This window comes from Schistocerca cancellata, chromosome 2 (assembly GCF_023864275.1).
Source record: "Schistocerca cancellata isolate TAMUIC-IGC-003103 chromosome 2, iqSchCanc2.1, whole genome shotgun sequence".
NCBI classification, from domain to species: Eukaryota; Metazoa; Arthropoda; class Insecta; order Orthoptera; family Acrididae; genus Schistocerca; species Schistocerca cancellata.
Genome location: NC_064627.1, coordinates 834,058,621 through 834,082,923, shown reverse-complemented (window position 1 = coordinate 834,082,923; position 24,303 = coordinate 834,058,621). Strand labels below are relative to the sequence as shown.

Sequence of the window (24,303 nt, the reverse complement as noted above, 5' to 3'; positions counted from 1 at the left end):
GAGTATGGAGTCCTTACCATCTAAGCCTGATAGCAGATTGCAGGAATTCTAACAAATGCGCTTACAGATTTAGGTCAGTACAGCACATGTATAATAAAGATCAACATGGGACTTCAATGGGACTCTTTGGAAGAAGGCAAAATTTGCTCAAAAAACTCTGCTGGGCTAATTTAGAGAACTGCTTCTCATGGAAAACTGCATTACAATTATACTGTCTCCTGTGCATATCTCACATATGGACCATGAGAATAAGAGAAATTATGTCAAGTTCTAAGGCATACACAGAGTCATTTATCCATGTTACATATGTGACAGTAATTGGACAAGGTGATATAAAGCACTCACTGCCAGGCACTGCACAGTGTATTCTGGTGTACACATGCAGATCCACAAGAATACACAAATAGATCCACACTTGTTGCATCAACATGTGCACCTGTGAGCACAACTAAGACTTCAACATGCAGTATCTCACTAACAAAATTAGGTGTTTAGTTGAAATATTTTTTTGGAAAAAAGGAGATATGTTCACTCCAGCTAAACACCTGAAAAGATGTCTTCTATCAGTCATAAATGGAAAATTTCATAAATCACAAATAGTGTGTAAATTTAGTCACTCTGAAAGTTGAATAAAATATCAACATTGTTTCACCTATTCCACCCACTCCTTAGCATTTCACCTTTGAGACGAGGAAGTATCTGTTTTTCCTACATACAACTCCAGTAGTCATATACTGTACTCTGCCAATCATGATATACCGCCAAAAGCTCTTAAATACATCATTTTCAATAAAATTGTGGTAGCCCTAGTAACATTTAATATTGGATTCTATAAAACAAGCCTGTTATAAAATGAAGACAAGATACAACATTACTTTATGTTTCAGTTTTTACAGACCCAGTGTCTAAAATTTATTTCTACCAAGAAAGTAAACTGTTAACAAACTAATTTGCTGGGTGGCAAAACTACTGCTGGTTTAGTGGACTGGCAGCAGAAAAAAAAAATTACAAAAAATCAAGTGTGTACACACACACACACACACACACACACACACACACACACACACACACACACACTATTGCAGATAAAGTGTTAATCTTACACATACATTCAGTCCTCAAAACAGTTGACTTAAAATTTAAGTATTCAAAAAACATACATGAAACTGTATACCAAAGAACCTAAATTTTCTCACTGAATCAACTACTGAAAATCTTAATCCCCACTACTGAAATTTCTGAGTGTGCAACAGTAAGAGATGAATACCTTCTAAAAAAGATATTGGAATATGAAATTAAATCAAAAATATTTTTTTTAATTTAACAATGTGCAAAAACTCACTTAAGCATATCAAACACAGTCCATAACAACAGACTGTACTAAATTTGGGACCAATAAAAACCAAACAAGACACCCAGAAAAAATGGAATAGCAAGTGACACTTCTACTGAACTGATACTTTTTTAAGTGACAGCAAATCACTATATAACAACTTACATGCACCTCGGGAACATGATGGAAGAAATAATGTTTTCCAAAGATTGATATACAGTTGATTTTTTTCATCCAGAGATTAAGTAATCAATTATAAATATAATATCTATGCTGTTAAAAATAATCTGGAATAAATTGTTAGAGAATATTTCTGTTCTTTTAAGTAAATGTAATCTGTAATCTTAATATGAAATAAGACCAGTCACAGAAAACAGGATTGGCTAGGTAAGTTTTTTTGTTGAAATATATTCTATTTGTAGAGGATAAAACACAACTGCCACAGAGAAAATATTCCAAATGACTTAGTATACAATAATTGTGAACATGTTTATAAGGTACTTCATGAATACCACAAAAAGGAACAGACTCTTTACAGTAGTTGTCACATAGTCTGTGTCTATAAAGTACTGGAACTACGAAGCACTCATAAAACCTTTGTAAAGTGACTTGAAGTGGGTTAGCAATTACAGAAGAAAACCATAACCTTACACTTTTATTCATTTAAATGATAACCCACTTGCTCTACCAGTAAAATTTTGCACGAGAACACAGCTCCACATACCACAAAAAACTGGTTCAATAAGGCAAATAATAAGTATCATTTATTCCCTCATACATACATACATACATACATATACGCAGGAAAATATATACGCAATCAAACACTCATTAAAATTTGTGTTACTGGTATCGTTCTGGGCAAGAAGAAAAGAAGAGGGTATGGTTTTCACCTTCCTTCTTATATTGCACTACGTTTACACATTATCATGAAGTATCAAAAGTACAAAGTCTTTAATATTATTTTAGAAGAATCTCTCTCTGTTATGGGGATTGTCAATTGTGATGATATTTACACAAGTAGGCTACCCATCTCTTTCAGTTTCTTTTCTTTTGATTAGACTCATCTGCACAGCACAGGATCGGGGACACATTTATCAATTTTCCAGTACTTGGGAGTGCTGCTAGACACGTACATTAATAAGGTCTCCTTTGTTTTGCTTTTTTTTATATGAAATTTTGATAATTTTGCACTAAAAAATAAAAAAGTAACTGGGATCTGTACTTATTGCTACATACTTTGCCTTTCATTATCTAGAAAACATCCTGTAAAATCCACATTTTATTTTATCCACAATATAGCTGTGTGTGTTAACAATTGCAAAATTAAGCAGTTTTGAAATTTAACACATTTTGTGTCCCTTATACAATACATTTCAGAGAACTGATTAAATCAGTCTGGCATTTACAGCACACAAAAAATTGTGGAAAACTGTTGAGTTTTTAAGCCTGTGTTTCTTAGAAACTGTATCAGACTACCGAATGAATGAAAAAGCATTTCACTAATGCCCAAATAGTGATAATGGCAACATTTACATATGTTTAACATAGGACTGAACATTTATCTTATTTTAATTCCAACGTGATTATTACTGTCTCCCTCTTGCATCACTATCAGAACAGTGTATGGGTGCATTTGGATGTCTGTGTGGTTATGTGTTATACCAGCAAAAATGGCAGCTCTAAAGCTAGGTAAGGCTCTGCCCATCACACATCAATCAGCTGTCTCTATGCTGTAATATGTATATGTCACACATCAATCTGTTATAGATGAGTGATTCTGTAAATTATATGGAACTGTAGCTCTAACACCACAGACTGAGACATCAAACAGAAGCAATAATCACAAACACATAATGAAAGTTACATGATAAGAAAACTACTTTACATAGAGCAACAAAATTTTCATTAATTAAGAAAATGCAATTTTTTCTTCAGACATTATGACTACACTACATTTTGGCATGATGGAGGTATTTCAAATGGTACAGTATTCCAAAACCAAGCAGAAGGCAGATCAGTGATGAAAAAAGGCTATGTAACTCTCTCTTTAAACAAACAGCTTAGGACAAACTAAATCATCTACAGGACCACTTTCTTCTCTCTCTCTCTCTCTCTCTCTCTTTCACACACACACACACACACACACACACACACACACACACCTTTTAAGACTCTGTCAAGACCAGTTGTTACTATTTGACAAAACAGTAACACATCTTTTAACCAACACTGCATCAACTTTTATGAATTACGGTTTTTGAATTTGGTTACAAAGTAACGAACTACAAGCAATATTTTCATTAAAAGGTCCTTTTGGATCATCAGCACTTACTCAAATGACAGTTATCCTCTTCACTAAATCAGAACAGATAAAATGATGCATTTGCACAATTATAGTAAACCTCTCTCTACTAGCCATAAGACAGATAGTTTCAATACAATATGTTGGATATTTTATCAAAAAATTGTCTCTCTCACTTAGGCTATTTGCTTCAAGCCAAAAGAAAATCTGGAACAACAACAATTTTAATAAGTTATTAATAAACACAAAGACATAGATAGGCTGTCCATGACTACCTTTTAAATTAGGGACAGATTCTATTAATTATATTCTTTCTTTCTCACAATATTTTTATTTTCTAACTACAGTCCAATGTGTTTTGGAGCTACAACTCCATTTTCAAGGACTCTATAGACATAGTAGGTGTTACAACTACTTCAGTTTTTCACCTGCATTTGATCATGTAACATTCAATTTCTGAATTTGTGAAAAACTTGCATATCTGCACTTACATTTTGAACAATTTAGTATGTTTATGACATTATTGCCATTGATCACATAATATTTATGACAGTAGTGTAACTGACCACATAATATTTGAGAGTACTGTCACTGACTACATAGCTTTTGGTGAAGTTTTTCACCAATGCAGAAGGCTAATGGTTTATGGTAAAATGCAGGTGAAACACTGAAGAAGATGTAATGTGCGTTATGCTATGCAGTCTTCGAAAATGGAGTTGTAGCTGCAAAATATGTTGGACAAATCTGGAAAATAAAAATAACATGATGGTAATATTGATAAAATATATACCTAACACATAATTTAGCAGAGCTCAGTCTCACGTGCTGTATAACAGCAACACAGTATATAGAGGTCTCTATTGTCAGTTTTCTCATCATCAGTTATTTGACGTTTGTAATGAACACCTGTCAGACAAGGTACACCAGAAATTTTGCAGATGAAGCACACATAGAAATAAACATTATTACCACTCCACTTACTGAAAGGCAGATAATAAAATTTTTGAAAACATCTACAGATGATTCAGGGTAAATGAACTGCCATTAAAATTTGACAAGATTCAGCACATACAGTTCTGTCTAGAAGTATTCAAACAGTGAAATATAATAAATAGAAGGCGACAAGTGTTTGAGACTACAGATACATCATAACAGTAAATGGAAAATCCACACCTTGGAATTAACAAAGCAGCTTAGTTTAGCCAGAGTTCCAGTAAGCATATTTATTGCTTTTAAGCGTTCTAAAAATTAGGAAATAATTTTATCCTAGAAATTTCCATTTACTAATGGGTAAAGGAAGTAATGGAGCCTTATTTGCGGAAACTAAATTTACAGGGAACTTACAGAATATAAAAGCATGTTATAAGAATCATATTTCATATCAGTTCTAGAACATCCTGCAGAAATCTCTCCAAAAAACCTTGGTTTTTTGACAATTGCTTCACAATATGCACACATTCAATAATGTCCTTTGTCACTGCCAACAGTTCTCATTTTCCTATAAGAATTTTGAAAAAAATAGGAGAAAACAACTTCTACAAACACTTTAAGGTGTGTGTTTGTTTACTGTTTCACAATGTATGTTATTAACAATAGTACAGAAAGAGGGAGGAGTAGCAACCTCATTAAAAAGCCTGTTTCAGATCGCCCAGTTAACAGCACCTAGTGAGGGCTCCCACCTGGGTTACGGGTGAAGATGGTCAACAGTTTCAATGGCAGATGAGGGCTAAAATTCCAATGACGAAGATGGTGGAAGCATTATTTTCAGCTGTGTCTGTCTCGGATCAAGTGGCTGCAAACAGTGTCTTTCCCCCATGTTAGACGCAGCTGATAGTTCAATTTCAATTTATTGCATGTAACACATAATTTTACAAATTGAATGTTGTCCACTGTTTCTGGTGCTCTGTAATTATTACTACAAATGGAGATAGTCCTGTAATAAATGATTCAAAAGCATCTATTTTGTTTCCTAAACCTGTACATTGTAACGCAAAAGCGAAAAATTATTCTTGTGTGGACTGAATTATATTTGAGGCACATATGAAACACACACACACACACACACACACACACACACACACACACTTGCATCTGGTGTTGCACTGGTGGAAAGTTTTATTACCCTAAAAAAACGTCGCTCTTTCCCTGTCGAAGTATTGTTTCACTGACCTGCCATTTCATGCTTGACCCCTCCAAGTATTCATTATTTTTTTCCTTGAAAGGGATGGCCCTCCATAGCACAACACTGCACATTTTCTGTTAACTACTTCTTGGATCCATGTTATAACAATGTCCTTCCCTAGTCTGTTGAGATGTAAGCCATGGAATGTGTGGAATCTTCTTCCTACGCAGCGTATGTCCAGAAATGTAATATTCTTTAATCTCGTGCATATATTTAGGATCCGTTTATTAGCACTTCGCACTTCTTACCTTCAACCTCAGGGTTAGCAACCTTCAGACTAAACAATCTGCCACCCACTAGCATGGCCTTATGTAAATACTCGTTGGAGTCAACAATAAGAGAAATATTAACACATAGAATACCCCATGTGGTAACCAATCCACAACCATCTGTGTCAGGGCAAGAAGGTCATTGGATTCTGGGGAGCCCGTACTTCCATGTTTCCCACCATATGCACAGCAGTATAAAAAATAATTCCACGTTTGCCACCATATACACAGCAGTATAAAAAATAAAAGAAATATCAACATCAACTCCTTGCTAAAAGTAAGAAAACTGAAACATAACTTGGATAGCAGCACTACAAGAGACTGCTAAAAGAGTCAATTTTCAGACAAAGGTGTGATGGAAGCCCAAGAATACGAGATCTACAAAGGGAAACCAGGCATCAGAGTAATAAAGGCAGTCCCCCATCTAACCACTGCCTCTGCTGTGCACTAATGGGTAATCAATCACAAATGGGTTTTATTTCACCTAGTGGTAGGACCTCCTTACTATCCTAAAGTTCCACAACGGAACATACACTATCATAAACTTTCATGACCTACAAATGACATTAACAGGAAAAATCTAGACATGGTTGAACTTTACTGGAAGAAGCTCTGGACAAGATCCCGCAACACAGTACTCATCTGTGGCTTCAGCACACAAGTTGGCAAAGAGAGAAAATATCACAGAACAGTTGGCTACTGTCCAGCATGAAAAAGGACCAACAGGAATTGATAGCACTTTATAGACCTCGACAACTACAGAGGCATATGTCCGGTATCTGTCACAAGGTTTTCTCGAGAGCCCTGCTAACTACTGTCACCAACCAACTTGTCTCCCAATGCGGTAAATATCAGACTGGCTTTCAAGCCAGTACATCTTGCACAGAGCAAAACAAAACCTCAAGCCCATCCTTACATAATGCAGTCATAGCAGACATCCGCGGGTCATCCTACTGGACTTTCAAAAGGCATGTGATTCGATAGATGGGCAAGCCCCGATACCCATCTTGCAAGACTGGACCTGGACGAGAAGACTGTCAGACTAGTCCAGGCCACTTTGAGGAACATGACCTCCAACATCAAACTTAGAAGTGAACACACAGAATGTCACCACTCAAATGGTAGTCAGATGGCCTCTCAAGAATGCTCTTCAACTTATACTGGAGAAGATTATCAGGGAATAGACTTGCACACTACTGCTGGAAACTGGAATGAAGATTGGATACAATAAAGATAACATCAATGTACCCTGCATTAGCCCTTGCAGATGACCTTGTCTTGTTAACCAACAATATAGAAAAGGCTACACACCAACTTTCCACCTCCGCAGCTGAGTGGTCAGCGTGGCTGACTGCCTTTATCCCGGTACTGCCAGTGATTTTTCCTTGGTGGGAGGACTGGTACGGGATGCACTCAGCCTCGTGTGGCCGACTGAGGAGTTACTTGACCAATTTTTGCGGTTTCCAGGTCAAGAAACCTGGTAACAATCGGGAGAGCAATGCACTGACCCAATGCTCCTCCATACTGCATCCAATGACACCATTGGCAGAGGATGGCACGCAGTCGGTCAGACCTAATTGGCCCATCTACGCCAGAATGCAGAACTTTACCTTTCAACTTACTCACCAAAAACAGAGCCTCTACACCATAGCAGCTAAGACCAGTATGAGGATCAGTGTACAAAAAATTGATTTCACGACTAACGTAAAGGGAGCCCCATCTTCAGTTCAATTAGAAGGTACCACCATTTGTAAAATACCTGTTATCCAGTATCCAGGACAGTGGATTTCAGTAAATGAGAGTGAGAACTTGGCAGTAGATACATATGCGCCAAATTGGAGAGGGCCTATCACTCCTGTAAGAGCATTTATATCTGCAAGTACCTTTCCAACAATCTTAAATGTTAGAACTCAGAAGTAAGGCCTCCATACTGTACGCTCCTGAATAAATAGGAAGAGTCCACTCAGGAAAATAGAGCTCAAGGAATGGACAATAACAGAAGAAGATAGCACCTACAGAATCAGACAACACTGAGTTGCGCTATCTCCAAGAAGACACAGTCACATCTATGAGGAAAAGGACACTGGCCTTCTGTGAACCTCTGACCCACATGAGCCCCTGAGACAGGATCTTCACTGCAAGACATAGAGGGAAAGATTCCTGGAACAAATATATTACCATAGTGAAATCAGACCCAGAGCAATCTGAAATTCCACTTGAAACCATACAGAACATGTACAAATTCTGGCACATCACTCTACAACTGGTATTACGAATACCCCTTACCAGCAAAATGAGAACACGAATCAGCAGACTGAAGTGGACAAATGAGAGGAAGCTTGCTCATAGTCAGAAAATGAAAGTATTCTGGGCTAAAAAGAACCAGAAGACCCATGCAAAGAGTCAAAATGAGACCCAAGGTCCCAAGTAAGCCAAACAAAAAGTAATAGTAAAGAAAGGAATTGGAGACATAGGTACACATGTATTCAACAACATGCAAGAGCATATTAAATGTCTTGTAGGTAATGTAGTGAAATGTAAGACTGAATTAAAGAACCATTCTGTTGGGCCACTCTTAGTCTTATCTCCATGGGAACTATTCATAATGTTGTTTTAGTTTACTTTATAGTTAGCATTAGCATTTAATATTTCATAATGTTAATTCATTTTGTAGAATTGGTTTTAAATTAAATGTATATCTTTGGCTACTTACAACATCCCTGACACTCCTCTCCAAATGATCTGTGCAATATGACTAATGTAACTAAATGTAATCAAAATCTTTACTTGACACTAGAACATTTTGCAATGAATATGAAGTGATTCTGATCAGGGACAAGAAGGATGAAAGGCACTACAGTAGGGTGATAAGTTTTAGGCGTGGCAGAGAGTTGGCACTGATATTAACAATATCTTGATACTGTTATGAATATGTATTTGCACAAGAATGCAAGCCAAGTGTCGGAAAAATGACTGTATCACTATTAAAGATGATCCGTGTGTAGCTCTTTTCAAAATCACAGTTTTTGTACCATTGTACAAAAACAATAAAAGTGATTTTGTGCACCAGTTTATTACCATGGATGACAAATCGGATCATCATTCCATGTCAGAAATGAAAACAGCATTCAAAGCAGTGGGCAAAAGGGCATGACAGTTACAGCCAGTGTTTTCCAGGGTGCAAAATGGGTTATTCTCGTATTGTTAACATTCTATCAATAACCCTAATAAGGGTAAAAAAACAACTGGTAAACCTCACATAACTATTCTGCACCAAACTGCTTGATTGTAAAAGAAAAACAAAATTTTCTTTACTCGAGACAAAGCACCTGCCCAAAATATCAGTCTAGCTGAAGAGGCTTAATTTGTGAATTTTTGGACAAAATCAATCCTACTTACCACATTAGAAACACTTTTATTTTCACTTACATCAATTTTTAAATAAATTTGTGGGTGGAAACTGTCTCAGTTCCAATCCAGAAGTTATGGAGCTGTAAATGGGTATTCTGCATTCCTTCCAGTTTTTGACTGACAGACTACATCTTTTTTACCTTGACCATTGTTAGTTCCCTCACACCAGTAAGGACAAGAACAGAAAAAAAACCACATCATCAGCATTACATTGGTCTGTGAAACATAAAATAATTATTCAATATTTAATAAATTCCTTCTCTTGACCCTTGTTGTTGTTGTTGTCATCGTCGTCTTCAGTCCTGAGACTGGTTTGATGCAGCTCTCCATCCTACTCTATCCTGTGCAAGCTTCTTCATCTACCAGTAACTATTGCAACCCACATCCTTCTGAATCTACTTAGTGTATTCATCTCTTGTTCTCCCTCTACGATTTTTACCCTCCACGCTGCCCTCCAATACCAAATTGGTGATCCCTTGATGCCTCAGAACATGTCCTACCAACCAATCCCTTCTTCTAGTCAAGTTGTGCCACAAATTTCCCTTCTCTCCAATTCTATTCAAGGCCTCCTCATTAGTTATGTGATCTACCCATCTAATCTTCACCATTCTTCTGTAGCACCACATCTCGATAGCTTCTATTCTCTTCTTGTCCAAACTATTTATGTCCATGTTTCACTTCCATACATGGCTACACTCCATACAAATACTTTCAGAAATGACTTCCTGACACTTAAATCTACATTTGATATTAAGAAATTTCTCTTCTTCAGATATGCTTTCCTTGCCATTGCCAGTCTACATTTTATATCCTCTTTACTTTGGCCATCATCAGTTATTTTGCTCCCCAAATAGCAAAATTCCTTTACTACTTTAAGTGTCTCATTTCCTAATCTAATGCCCTCAGCATCACCCGACTTAATTCGACTACATTCCATTATCTTCGTTTTGCTTTTGTTGATGTTCATCTTATATCCACCTTTCAAGACACTGTCCATTCCGTTCAACTGCTCTTCCAAGTCCTTTGCTGTCTCTGACAGAATTACAATGTCATTGGGGAAACTCAAAGTTTTTATTTCTTCTTCATGGATTTTAATGCCTACTCCAAATTTTTCTTTTATTTCCATTACTTCTTGATCAATATAAAGATTGAATAACATTGGAGATAGGGTACAACCCTGTCCCACTCCCTTCCCAACCACTGCTTCCCTTCCATGCCCCTCGGCTCTTATAACTGCCATCTGGTTTCTGTACAAATTTTAAACAGCCTTTTGCTCCCTGTATTTTACCCTGCCACCTTCAGAATTTGAAAGAGAGTATTCCAGTCAACATTGTCAAAAGCTTTCTCCAAGTCTACAAATGCTAGAAATGTAGGTTTGCCTTTCCTTAATCTGTCTCTTGACCCTAATAAAAACAAATTTCTATTACTGCTAATATATATAGGTTATTTGAGAAGGAATTGCACAGCTTTTTGCTTAACTAAAAATGTAAAATATCTGCACGACTTCATGTGACCCTTACTATCTGTTAATCTCTTCACAGACAACTTACAAATATTTGTTCTTCATATTTAACATAGGAGTTACTGTAAATACAGAAACACCTATGTTCCAGAATATTTATTTATTTATTTATTTACTGGTCTTGTAAATCTAGGACTGTACAGTGTACAAAAGATATTGGACCATTCATTAATTACAATACACATTCCTTGATTTCTTTTTTCTTTTTTTCAGAGATCATTTTAACAAAAGATTAAATTATACAAGATTTTATTACTCTACAAATTTTATAAAAACAGTCTTAATTGGTAAGGCAGTTTTGTTTTTCTAGGTATTCCCTTACTGTACAGAAACAGTGCTCAGCCAAGTAATCCTTCACAGTTGATTTGAACTTGTTTAAGTCCATTATTATTTTTGTGGATTGATATTCATGGACTACAGCTATTATTTGTAATTAAAATGAAGCTAGTCAGTTTTTATTAAACTAGACAATGACCTGTATACTCATTCCTCCAAACAATGTATCATAAATGAGGCAAAAGGTGGTCCTCACTGAGTAGCATTCATATCAACAAAAGTATTGAGCACTGTTAGTGTATTATATGTAGAGATGGCATAAAGCCCTGGCTGACGGTGAGATACACAAATCAAGATAAGAGAAATGGTGGACATTAACAAGCCATTTGTGACAAGTATTCAATAATTGAAATGTTGCAAAGTGGTTCAAATGGCTCGATATTGAAGCACTACAAATGAAATGTGCTGCTTTAGAGCACAAATGCAAAATCCTGGGGAGCAGCAATAATTTAAAAGTGAATGAAAATAAATGTACTGCAACTGTTAAATCACGTGAACCCAAGAAATGTGCTGCAGGTGAAAAAATAGAACACGACAATTCAGGTAAAAATTGTGTAAGAATAGCAGACGAGCACCAACGTTCCGTAAATATTCAAAATCTGAACAAAAAAAAGCTTGTGTCTGACAATGTTGAAGACAGCTCTGCAGTGTTAAAAATCACGAAAACAAACACGAAATCTCCAAAGAACAATTCTTCAGCCATGCGAAATCAAATACATCATGGATTCAAATTAAAAACATTCAGAGACAGCCATGCATGCAATGTTTCAAATTTTGTATCAAACTCTGCTAAGGAGAACGTGAGTGTGTCAGCTGTTGTTAGGCTTGGAGCGGAATTCAGAAATGTAACCAGCAATATTCAAAAAGAATGTGCCAGTTCCTCCAAGAGTGACTGTGTTGTTCTCATAGAGGGATCAAATGACGTGTACTGCAACGAGGCCAGTGCATTTATAAGAAATCTGATCGTTATCTTGCAGTTGCTATCGACTACAAATGTGATAGTAGCGAATTTACTTATGAGATTTGATCTGGCGGACTGATCTTGTGTAAATAGTGAAATTCGTTGTTGTTGTTGTTGTTGTTGTGGTCTTCAGTCCTGAGACTGGTTTGATGCAGCTCTCCATGCTACTCTATCCTGTGCAAGCTTCTTCATCTCCCAGTACCTACTGCAACCTACATTCTTCTGAATCTACTTAGTGTATTCATCTCTTGGTCTCCCCCTACGATTTTTACCCTCCACGCTGCCCTCCAATACTAAATTGGTGATCCCTTGATGCCTCAGAACATGTCCTACCAACCGATCCCTTCTTCTGGTCAAGTTGTGCCACAAACTTCTCTTCTCCCCAATCCTATTCAATACTTCCTCATTAGTTATGTGATCTACCCACCTAATCTTCAGCATTCTTTTGTAGCACCACATTTCGAAAGCTTCTATTCTCCTTTTGTCCAAACTATTTACCGTCCATGTTTCACTTCCATACATGGCTACACTCCATACAAATACTTTCAGAAATGACTTCCTGACACTTAAATCTATACTCGATGTTAACAAATTTCTCTTCTTCAGAAACGCTTTCCTTCCCATTGCCAGTCTACATTTTACATCCTCTCTACTTCGACCATCATCAGTTATTTTGCTCCCCAAATAGCAAAACTCCTTTACTACTTTACTGAAATTCGATGAACAACTCAAAAATTACAACATTTCTGCTCCAAGTTTAAAAACTTAAGACTTCTTGACATCAACAGCAATCAAAACACTAGTTGCACAATGCATGGTCAACATTTAAATCTATCTGGTAAAAAGAGAATTGCATCAGACATAAACAAAGCTGTTGACGTAATAATTTGTGAAAACAGACGGGCTATCGCCCTAAATCCCAATTAGCAGGGAAACTAACGGAAAGGGCCAACTCCAACCGGATTTGGCCCAATATAAACAATCCAGTACAGGAGGAAATTGAAAATGACAAACTAAAAGTACCATTAAGGGCCATGCACTTAAATATACAATATTTTAGAAATAAGCTCAATGTTTTGTAGACTTTTGTAAATGATCATTCACCTCGTGTAGTTGTGTTAACCGAGCATGGACTGAAATCTGAGGAAATTATTTACTTTAAACTAGATGGCTATTTCCTAGGAAATAGCTACTGTAGACTGCATCATAGAAGTGGAGGTGTAGCAGTATTTTTTAGAGAGCAGTTCAAAGTAAATAGATTAAACCATCTAGAATCGTATAACAATGAAGGCTTGACTGAAGTGACAGGCGTTCAACTCCATATCAAAGTTTGCGGAAAGGGCACGGTGAAACAGAAAATTATTGGGATTTATCGTCCACCAAAATCAGAGGTAGGGCGTTTCACAGAAATTTTTAGTAGAATAGTGGGACACTGTGACCCAAATGAGGTAACAATACTTGGTGACTTGAATATAGAGGCAACATCTTGCAATAACCATAACAGCAGGCTAAAGGATACCCTTAACTCCTATAATCTTATGAATGCAGTAAATGCAGATACAAGAGTAACTCAGTCTACTTCCAGTAGAACAGACTACATAATACCAAGTAAAGAGGTAAAAGATAGTATTAGATGCTGGAATGTGGACTTCCGCTACTCAGACCACAAATGTCAATTTGTAGACTATGAACACGCAATCATCCAAGAAAGGACTCAGGTTGTAGAACATAAAAGAATGCTTAAAGAGAAAAACATTAATGTTTTTAAAAATAAACTAGCATCTGAGGAATGGCAACTAGTTCTTCAGCAAAAAGGGTCTGAATACAAATGGGTCAAATTTTATGATAGTATTTTACAATATCTTAATTTTTGCTCCCCAATGAAAGAAATTAAGAAAGTAGTAAGTCACAACCAAAATGTAAAAAACACCAGACTGACTCTTCCAGCTTACATGATTAAACTCAGCCAAAATATCGAAGATCAAAGTGTGCTACATACGTCAACTAAACTGCAAATATTTACGGATAAGAACAATCAAGCTAAAAAACAATTTCAGGAACAGCTCTCAAATTTAAGAAAACAGATCCTAGATAAGGAAATAGTTCAGTCAACAAATATAGGGAAGACTACATGGAATATAATAAAAAGATATCACAAAGCCATCCCTAACTTAGATGCTCAAATGGACAGAATCCAACATGAAGGAAACCATATTAAAGATCCAGATAAAATCTGCAATATATTTAATGAATCTGCAATATATATTTTGAATATTTTATATTGTCAGCTGTGAATCCACTTAATAACGCAGGTCTTCCCCAGATGGTAAAGCCTTACCTTAGGCTGGAAACTGCTTTTGAATTTAAGGAAGTGAGTGTGGAATAAATAGGAAAAATAATAAATAAAGAATAAGACCCTATCTGGCTGGGATGGACTGAGTAGTATTATAATTACAAAATGCAATAAGGAATTAGTTGAAATAATTAACCATATGATCAACACCCCCCATGAACCATGGACCTTGCCGTTGGTGGGGAGGCTTGCGTGCCTCAGCGATACAGATGGCCGTACCGTAGGTGCAACCACAACGGAGGGGTATCTGTTGAGAGGCCAGACAAACATGTGGTTCCTGAAGAGGGGCAGCAGCCTTTTCAGTAGTTGCAGGGGCAACAGTCTGGATGATGGACTGATCTGGCCTTGTAACATTAACCAAAACGGCCTTGCTGTGCTGGTACTGCGAACGGCTAAAAGCAAGGGGAAACTGCGGATGTAATTTTTCCCGAGGGCATGCAGCTCTACTGTTTGATTAAATGATGATGGCGTCCTCTTGGGTAAAATATTCCGGAGGTAAAATAGTCCCCCATTCGGATCTCCGGGCGGGGACTACTCAGGAGGACGTCGTTATCAGGAGAAAGAAAACTGGCGTCCTACGGATCGGAGCGTGGAATGTCAGATCCCTTAATCGGGCAGGTAGGTTAGAAAATTTAAAAAGGGAAATGGATAGGTTAAAATTAGATATAGTGGGAATTAGTGAAGTTCGGTGGCAGGAGGAACAAGACTTTTGGTCAGGTGATTACAGGGTTATAAATACAAAATCAAATAGGGGTAATGCAGGAGTAGGTTTAATAATGAATAAAAAAATAGGAGCGCGGGTTAGCTACTACAAACAGCATAGTGAACGCATTATTGTGGCCAAGATAGACACAAAGCCCATGCCTACTACAGTAGTACAAGTTTATATGCCAACTACCTCTGCAGATGATGAAGAAATAGATGAAATGTATGACGAGATAAAAGAAATTATTCAGGTAGTGAAAGGAGACGAAAATTTAATAGTCATGGGTGACTGGAATTCGTCAGTAGGAAAAGGGAGAGAAGGAAACATAGTAGGTGAATATGGATTGAGGGGAAGGAATGAAAGAGGAAGCCGCCTTGTAGAATTTTGCACAGAGCATAACTTAATCATAGCCAACACTTGGTTCAAGAATCATGATAGAAGGTTGTATACCTGGAAGAATCCTGGAGATACTAGTAGGTATCAGATAGATTATATAATGGTAAGACAGAGATTTAGGAACCAGGTTTTAAATTGTAAGACATTTCCTGGGGCAGATGTGGATTCTGACCACAATCTATTGGTTATGAACTGCAGATTGAAACTGAAGAAACTGCAAAAAGGTGGGAATTTAAGGAGATGGGACCTGGATAAACTGAAAGAACCAGAGGTTGTAGAGAGTTTCAGGGAGAGCATAAGGGAACAATTGACAGGAATGGGGGAAAGAAATACAGTAGAAGAAGAATGGGTAGCTCTGAGGGATGAAGTAGTGAAGGCAGCAGAGGATCAAGTAGGTAAAAAGACGAGGGCTAATAGAAATCCTTGGGTAACAGAAGAAATATTGAATTTAATTGATGAAAGGAGAAAATATAAAAATGCAGTAAATGAAGCAGGCAAAAAGGAATACAGATGTCTCAAAAATGATATCGACAGGAAGTGCAAAATGGCTACGCAGGGATGGCTAGAGGACAAATGTAAGGATGTAGAGGCTTGTCTCACTAGGGGTAAGATAGATACTGCCTATAGGAAAATTAAAGAGACCTTTGGAGAGAAGAGAACCACTTGCAAGAACATCAAGAGCTCAGATGGAAACCCAGTTCTAAGCAAAGAAGGGAAGGCAGAAAGGTGGAAGGAGTATATAGAGGGTTTATACAAGGGCGATGTACTTGAGGACAATATTATGGAAATGGAAGAGGATGTAGATGAAGACGAAATGGGAGATAAGATACTGCGTGAAGAGTTTGACAGAGCACTGAAAGACCTGAGTCGAAACAAGGCCCCGGGAGTAGACAACATTCCATTTGAACTACTGATGGCCTCGGGAAAGCCAGTCATGACAAAACTCTACCATCTGGTGAGCACGATGTATGAGACAGGCAAAATACCCTCAGACTTCAAGAAGAATATAATAATTCCAATCCCAAAGAAAGCAGGTGTTGACAGATGTGAAAATTACCGAACTATCAGTTTAATAAGTCACAGCTGCAAAATACTAACGCGAATTCTTTACAGACGAATGGAAAAACTGGTAGAAGCCGACCTCGGGGAAGATCAGTTTGGATTCCGTAGAAATGTTGGAACACATGAGGCAATACTGACCTTACGACTTATCTTAGAAGAAAGATTAAGAAAAGGCAAACCTACGTTTCTAGCATTTGTAGACTTAGAGAAAGCTTTTGACAATGTTAACTGGAATACTCTCTTTCAAATTCTGAAGGTGGCAGGGGTAAAATACAGGGAGCGAAAGGCTATTTACAGTTTGTACAGAAACCAGATGGCAGTTATAAGAGTCGAGGGGCATGAAAGGGAAGCAGTGGTTGGGAAAGGAGTAAGACAGGGTTGTAGCCTCTCCCCGATGTTATTCAATCTGTATATTGAGCAAGCAGTAAAGGAAACAAAAGAAAAATTCGGAGTAGGTATTAAAATTCATGGAGAAGAAGTAAAAACTTTGAGGTTCGCCGATGACATTGTAATTCTGGCAGAGACAGCAAAGGACTTGGAAGAGCAGTTGAACGGAATGGACAGTGTCTTGAAAGGAGGATATAAGATGAACATCAACAAAAGCAAAACGAGGATAATGGAATGTAGTCAAATTAAGTCGGGTGATGCTGAGGGAATTAGATTAGGAAATGAGACACTTAAAGTAGTAAAGGAGTTTTGCTATTTAGGGAGTAAAATAACCGATGATGGTCGAAGTAGAGAGGATATAAAATGTAGACTGGCAATGGCAAGGAAAGCGTTTCTCAAGAAGAGGAATTTGTTAACATCGAGTATAGATTTAAGTGTCAGGAAGTCGTTTCTGAAAGTATTTGTATGGAGTGTAGCCATGTATGGAAGTGAAACATGGACGATAACTAGTTTGGACAAGAAGAGAATAGAAGCTTTCGAAATGTGGTGCTACAGAAGAATGCTGAAGATAAGGTGGGTAGATCACGTAACTAATGAGGAGGTATTGAATAGGATTGGGGAGAAGAGAAGTTTGTGGCAGAACTTGACTAGAAGAAGGGATCGGTTGGTAGGACATGTTTTGAGGCATCAAGGGATCACAAATTTAGCATTGGAGGGCAGTGTGGAGGGTAAAAATCGTAGAGGGAGACCAAGAGATGAATACACTAAGCAGATTCAGAAGGATGTAGGTTGCAGTAGATACTGGGAGATGAAGAAGCTTGCACAGGATAGAGTAGCATGGAGAGCTGCATCAAACCAGTCTCAGGACTGAAGACCACAACAACAACAATGATCAACAGTAGTATCAGGGAGCACACATTTCCAAATTTATTGGAGTAAAGTACAGTTAAACCTGTGCGTAAAAAAGGATCACCACTGCTGCATGTTTGTAGGTATTTACATACTCATAAACTACATGTGAGCCAGAATGGCATGGCAGTAGACAGAGTAAGGATCACAGCCTATGGAATCAAAGGACCATTTTAGAAGAAACACTAAAGATAATGCAAACCATGAAATAGGCAGTCTGATGCCGTGAGTCACTGATATATGTAAGGGGAACTACTCAGTTTGTTTGGTTTTTACCGCTGATAAGGGGCATAGAGTTTTTCTATGCCAGCTCTTCATAAATCACTGGGCAATACTACCCAAAAACAGTTTGTAGCATCATGTTAGACATCAATCCATCACCCATTTGCTTTTTATATAACCCTGCGTGCTACCAATGCCACCCGCTCTTTTTTCTTTTTAACAAAATATTCCATCACAACTTTTGCATCACTTGCTACCATCACAGCCATCACTGTTTCCTGTTCTTTACAAGCTGTCACATTCTTGCAGACTTCTGAAAAACACACTGTAGTGCTCACATGCAATGTGGCTCCAGAATACTCTGGCAATGCTCTCTCGCCAGTTCTTTACCGAAGTGGATCTATAGCACATTCCTCACAAGTGTACTTGTATGTTATGACATTACATACCACATTACTAAGTTTGCATCAGTCCTCATCAACATCTGGTACTGATAGGCACAACCAAATGTACACAATACTTATTATGTCAATGGATTAAATTAAAGCAAATTCTGTGATCCATTTTTTTTTTCTTTCTTTTTTTGACAAATACAGCCTATTTCCTTCTGTTTTCTTATCCTACCCCAGCTTGTGCTCCATTTCTAATAACTTCATGAATGATCGTATGTGAAACCCTGATATTCCTCCTCCCACACGATTAACATCAATCCCTCACAAAATTACACCTGTAAGTATTTGATTTATTTCTCTTCATTTTCCCAATGCAGATAATGTTTCCTGATAAAGATTCCATCTTCCACGATTACACTGGTGAAATCAATAAGCTAACTCCATCTGGCCATACATTACTACACTACTGGGCAATACAATGGCTGCTAAACTTAACTATGTAATTCAACAATAAAGTAAAGAATACAGTGCACATCGTCCCTCATCATTAATTATAGAACCTAATGACACAGACTGTACAAAATGCCCCTGGAAATGTTTCACAGCTCAAACACATCAATACTATACAAATAATCATGGAATTATGACAAGCTAAACTTAGCTTCACGCTACATAAATCACACAGCTCAGTACTACATTAATCATGATTGTCATATTGTTTCATTTTTTCCATTTGTTGAGCTCAGTAGACAAAGTAATATCTGTATAATACATGAGCATAACAACATTCCTTTGTCGAGTCTGACCTATTACTGCTCTTTTACTTGCAATGGTTGTTCAGCAAATCCTCCAACATATAGCACAGCCCATATCTAGGTTGGGATTTAAGGTTACAATACAATTACCAGCTAGTGAAGCTGACGAAAGTGAACAAAAAATAAGGTCTGCATTCATTTTGTATTTAACACATCTCTCATTTTAAATAACTAAAACTGCATGGTAAAATCAGAAAAATTGAATTACATGACAGACAAATCTCTGGAGAGTGTTTTGCTGTACATATTCATAACCTACCAAACTGCAAGGAAGGGGAAGCACAAAGCAGCTCTTCACAGCAACCAGAAAGAGGGGGGAAGGGGGGTGGGGAGGGTGGATGACAAGTTTTGTTCACTAATCTGTTTCCCCCAATACATCAGACTGTCATGAAACTACTAGTGTACCACAAAACCAACAAACCTTTCATCTTGACACACACTACTATCCTGATCTGAAAGTCATTAACCAACTGTCCTACTCAGGCTATGATTATCTTAAGTAATACCCTGAAACAAGGCCCATCCCACTATTCTTTCCATGTCAATCAGAGTAACATTTCGTCATTTTCCCAATCTTAAAATTCGCTGGTCAGACTCTATGGTCACTTCACTCAATTTCATTGTCATTAGATTCCTATTATTATGTTATTATGATTGCAATATGCTACCACAAAATGCTCCAGCTCCTTCACCTGTTAAGGGGGACCATGCTGAAAATAATTCTTAATACCTAACAACTGCTGCTCACCATATAGAAGACTCACTGAGCCACAGACTGGCACAACCAAAAGACTGCTACATTTTTAATCTTTCAGCCAAAGAGCCTTCTTCTGAAGTAGAAATCACACACACACATTCACACAAACACAGCTCACAAACTCCATGACCACTGTCGCCAGCTTCCTATTTATGGATAGGACATGCAGCTCATAAATGAAGAGAGTCATAACAGTAGCACACAATGCCTTACAGCTGAGCATGCTCAGTAACAACATACTCAGGAACTTGGTGCCTGTTTCTTAACCAAATATGCTGTTCAGATTCACCTTCCTCCATCGGCACCTTAGATATTTAGCCTATAGTAGGTGCTTGGTTCTTGACACTGCCCAGTTTCAACTTCTTTCATTGTCTTCCCACAGTTCAGTTTATTTCCCCTTGTTTTAAGTAGGCCTGTGTATTCAGTTTCTAATATCTTTCGTTTTCTTGCTGCTGCTTCTCTGCTATTTGTTGTATCTTTTCTTTCCCTTCTCTGTTACACCTATATGCTTTTTATTTTTAGTATGTGCTATTGTTATCTGTAACTTGTCAACTACAGTATCTACAACTGTCATCTTCTCAAGTTTTAAAATCTTATCTGTTGCTAAAATTTCAGTGACGATTTTCCAAGAGTTTTGTACCATTCTCTCTTTCTCATGGATGTCATTCCGAATTATCTTCTAATTCATGTCATATCTGGCCATTGCCCAGACTCTCTCTGCTGCCACACATTAAGAGGAAATTATCTATTTGTAACCACAGTGACATTTTGCATCATTGTCCTTACACATAATTATCATGGTGTATGTCTGTCTATATTGCTAAATCAAGTCAACTAGCACCATTAAACATACTTAAATGGTTATAAAGAAGTACCATAATCAACAGATTAATGACTTCTTTCACAGACAGCTTCATTGGTTACATATTTAGGAGCTGTTTGTTCACAGCTGTTGGCACCCAAGTTAACATGTGGCACATACTACAACATCAGGGGTTCTCCAAGGAACATTACAGGAGAAAGCGATGCTTGTACAGGCAGCAGTGTGGGTGGCCTAAGCAGTATCCAACTATGGAATACACTTTACCTCAAACCATTACAGCAACAAAGAAAACACAAAGAATGATATTTGTGGTATCTGTCAAAGATGAGTTCATTAAAGGTGAAACACAAACTCTGGCTGCACGAGGCCAAAGAAGGAAAGCAAGCAACACTTTCTTTATCAAATAATCCATTCCAGCATTTTGTTTAATTGATTTTGGGAAAATTTAAATGCAGTTGACTACATTGGGGTTTGAACCCCACATCTCCTAAATCCGAATCCAGGATCTTTGCCACCATATCATGTAATTTGGTCACAGAAACAAGACACACCACACTACACGGTATATGGTTCCCAGCAATGACAGGGTGACCAGTTCTTTCAGTAAAAGAAAGATGGCAGGTGTGGCTGAATTCATAGATAATTTTCATGAATCTGTAAGTTTGATGCACCTGATGACAGGAATTTCGGTTCTTGAAATGTGGTGCAACCTGGTCAATAAAATTTGTTATTGACACAGTTACTCTTACATACTTTTAAATGCAGCCAGTCACCAACCCCTAACATAATTATTACTATTTGATAATGGATAAATCTGAATTAAAATGATCACTGAATTTGCATCTGTGGCAGAAAAAGCTTCAGATTTTTGCAACAAACATTTAAAGTCACATCAGTTCTTAAATACAGTGAAGTTTCTAATACTTGAATCAAAGGCTACATAACATTGTTAATGTTTAAAATTTAGTAGATTCATTTCCACACAGTGCATATATGCTTGAGTTCAGTAGGCCTACACTGACAGTTCCAAAATTACAATTGATTTCCCATAATAATGATGAGAGAGAGAGAGAGAGAGAGAGAGAGAGAGAGAGAGAGAGAGAGAGAACATAAACTGACTAACATGCACATTATTGGAAAGAATTTGTCATGGATACTAAGATGCAATGCAATTACCATGACACTAGAGTCTGTTGTAGTCTCTGAATAGCTACAGCAGCCAATATCTTTTCAAACCTGGTTACAGTGTTCATCCCCTGTTCTCCCTCAATAATTTTTACCCCCCACACTTGCGTCCATCACCAAACTTACAATTCCATCATACATCTGAATGTTTACTATCAACTGATCACTTCTTTTAGTTAAACTGTGCAATAAATTTCTCCCCCCCCCAATTCAAATCAGTATCTCTTTATTTGCTACTTGATATACTCATCTAACCTTCAGCAGTCCTCTGCAGCACTATATTCAGAAGTTTCTATTTTCTTCTTGCCACCCGGACCGCTTATCATACACGTTTCACTTCCATATATGGTAAGTCTACATTCCAGATAAACATCTTCATTGGCACCTAGCTGCACATGATCTTGAAGAAAAAAAAAAAGTTCCTATAATACTAACATGTGATGATGAGCCTGCAGTGGTCCGAACACTAGTTAATGGTACAACAGGTCTAAAACTATCAATTTCAAAGAGTGACTTTGCCACTGTTGTGACAGGTTTTAAATTTTGTTGTGCTTGCTACAAATGGATTGACAATCTCTCTTGACAATTTGCTGTATTCCTTTACTCTTATAGCAAATAAGATTATTTATCTGCACTGTTGTACCATAATTTCACACGTATTTTATACTGATGGTCTTCTCTTCCATGATATACCTCATCAGTAACCAAGGTGGTGGTGGTTAGTGTTTAACGTCTCGTCGACAACGAGGTCATTAGAGACGGAGCGCAAGCTCGGGGTTAGGGAAGGATTGGGAAGGAAATCGGCCGTGCCCTTTCACAGGAACCATCCCGGCATTTGCCTGAAACGATTTAGGGAAATCACGGAAAACCTAAATCAGGATGGCCGGAGACGGGATTGAACCGTCGTCCTCCCGAATGCGAGTCCAGTGTGCTAACCACTGCGCCACCTCGCTCGGTCTATCAGTAACCAATCTTTGGACTATGTTTCCCCATGCATCCTCATCCATGAACGATTGGTGAATTCCCCAAAGTCTAGCCCTTACATTTTTTTGTGCGAGATATTCCCATTTCAAATTCTTAATCATTCCGGTGACACTACTTGTTCTGTAATCTCCCTTTATACATCTGGCTGCCATCCACTGCCCTCCCCCTGCCTGTGTTGCCAGGTAACTTTGATGGGGATCCAATACCCCTGCAGCATACTCCAAATGGACTCTTACGAGAGACATGTAGGTTTTCTCCATTGTGCCCTTGCTTGCCCCTCTTCAGAACTCTCATTAATACGTGGAGAAACTTTTACGCCTTGTTTACTGCTTCACGAACATGTAGTCCACATGTATTTTCCTAGCACGCAATGTCACAGCCAAGTCTCTGTATTGTTGTTGTGATGTTGTCTATCTGAAGTTACATAGCATAGAAATGGAAAAGTCATGACACAACGGTGTTAACATATTTCTCATGTGATACTCAATCCAAGGTGATCAGAATTCAAATGCTGATGTTTCCTGCATCACCTCACATAAAACTCAATGAACCCAACTTAAACTTCTGCATCTCTTACCACAATCAAGTAATAAATAATTTCTATAGGTGTTAACTATGCACCACAATCCAAAAGTGTGTTTATTATACTGCAGTTTCCTTATCCAGCACAATTCTAAGAAACTAAAAATCTTATAAAGGACCCTAACATTTTCATACGTATGCAAACTACTGTTAATGTGTTACTGTCCTCTTCTGCGAATGACATACATGAATAAATATTAATATAGTCATTAAATGAAAATAGTCTTTTGAAAAATGTATTTCACCTTACAGCAGTTTCTACAATGAATGCAGAAACATTATATTTTTCAGAAGAGAGGACTGTTCTGTTAGGAAATTTCTATTTTCAATTTCATCAAGAGTACCATATCAAAATAACTCCTGAAATTCGAGTATAACAACTGACTTCTAAATAACTATACTTAATACAAT

General features: G+C 37.6%; 1 protein-coding gene across 4 annotated transcripts in view; it reads right to left on the bottom strand.

Annotated features, from left to right (window-relative positions):
- Positions 1 to 24,303, bottom strand: part of LOC126162737 (protein kinase C-binding protein 1) — a 288,265-nt gene that overhangs the window by 262,025 nt on the left and 1,937 nt on the right. For 2 of the 4 annotated variants that reach the window (XM_049919404.1, XM_049919406.1), the window contains exon 2: positions 3,669 to 3,845. The exons of the other annotated variants lie outside the window; for them this stretch is intronic. The gene's annotated coding sequence lies outside the window, so the exon portion shown is untranslated. The remainder of the gene's footprint in view (positions 1 to 3,668; positions 3,846 to 24,303) is intronic. 4 annotated transcript variants of the gene reach the window in all.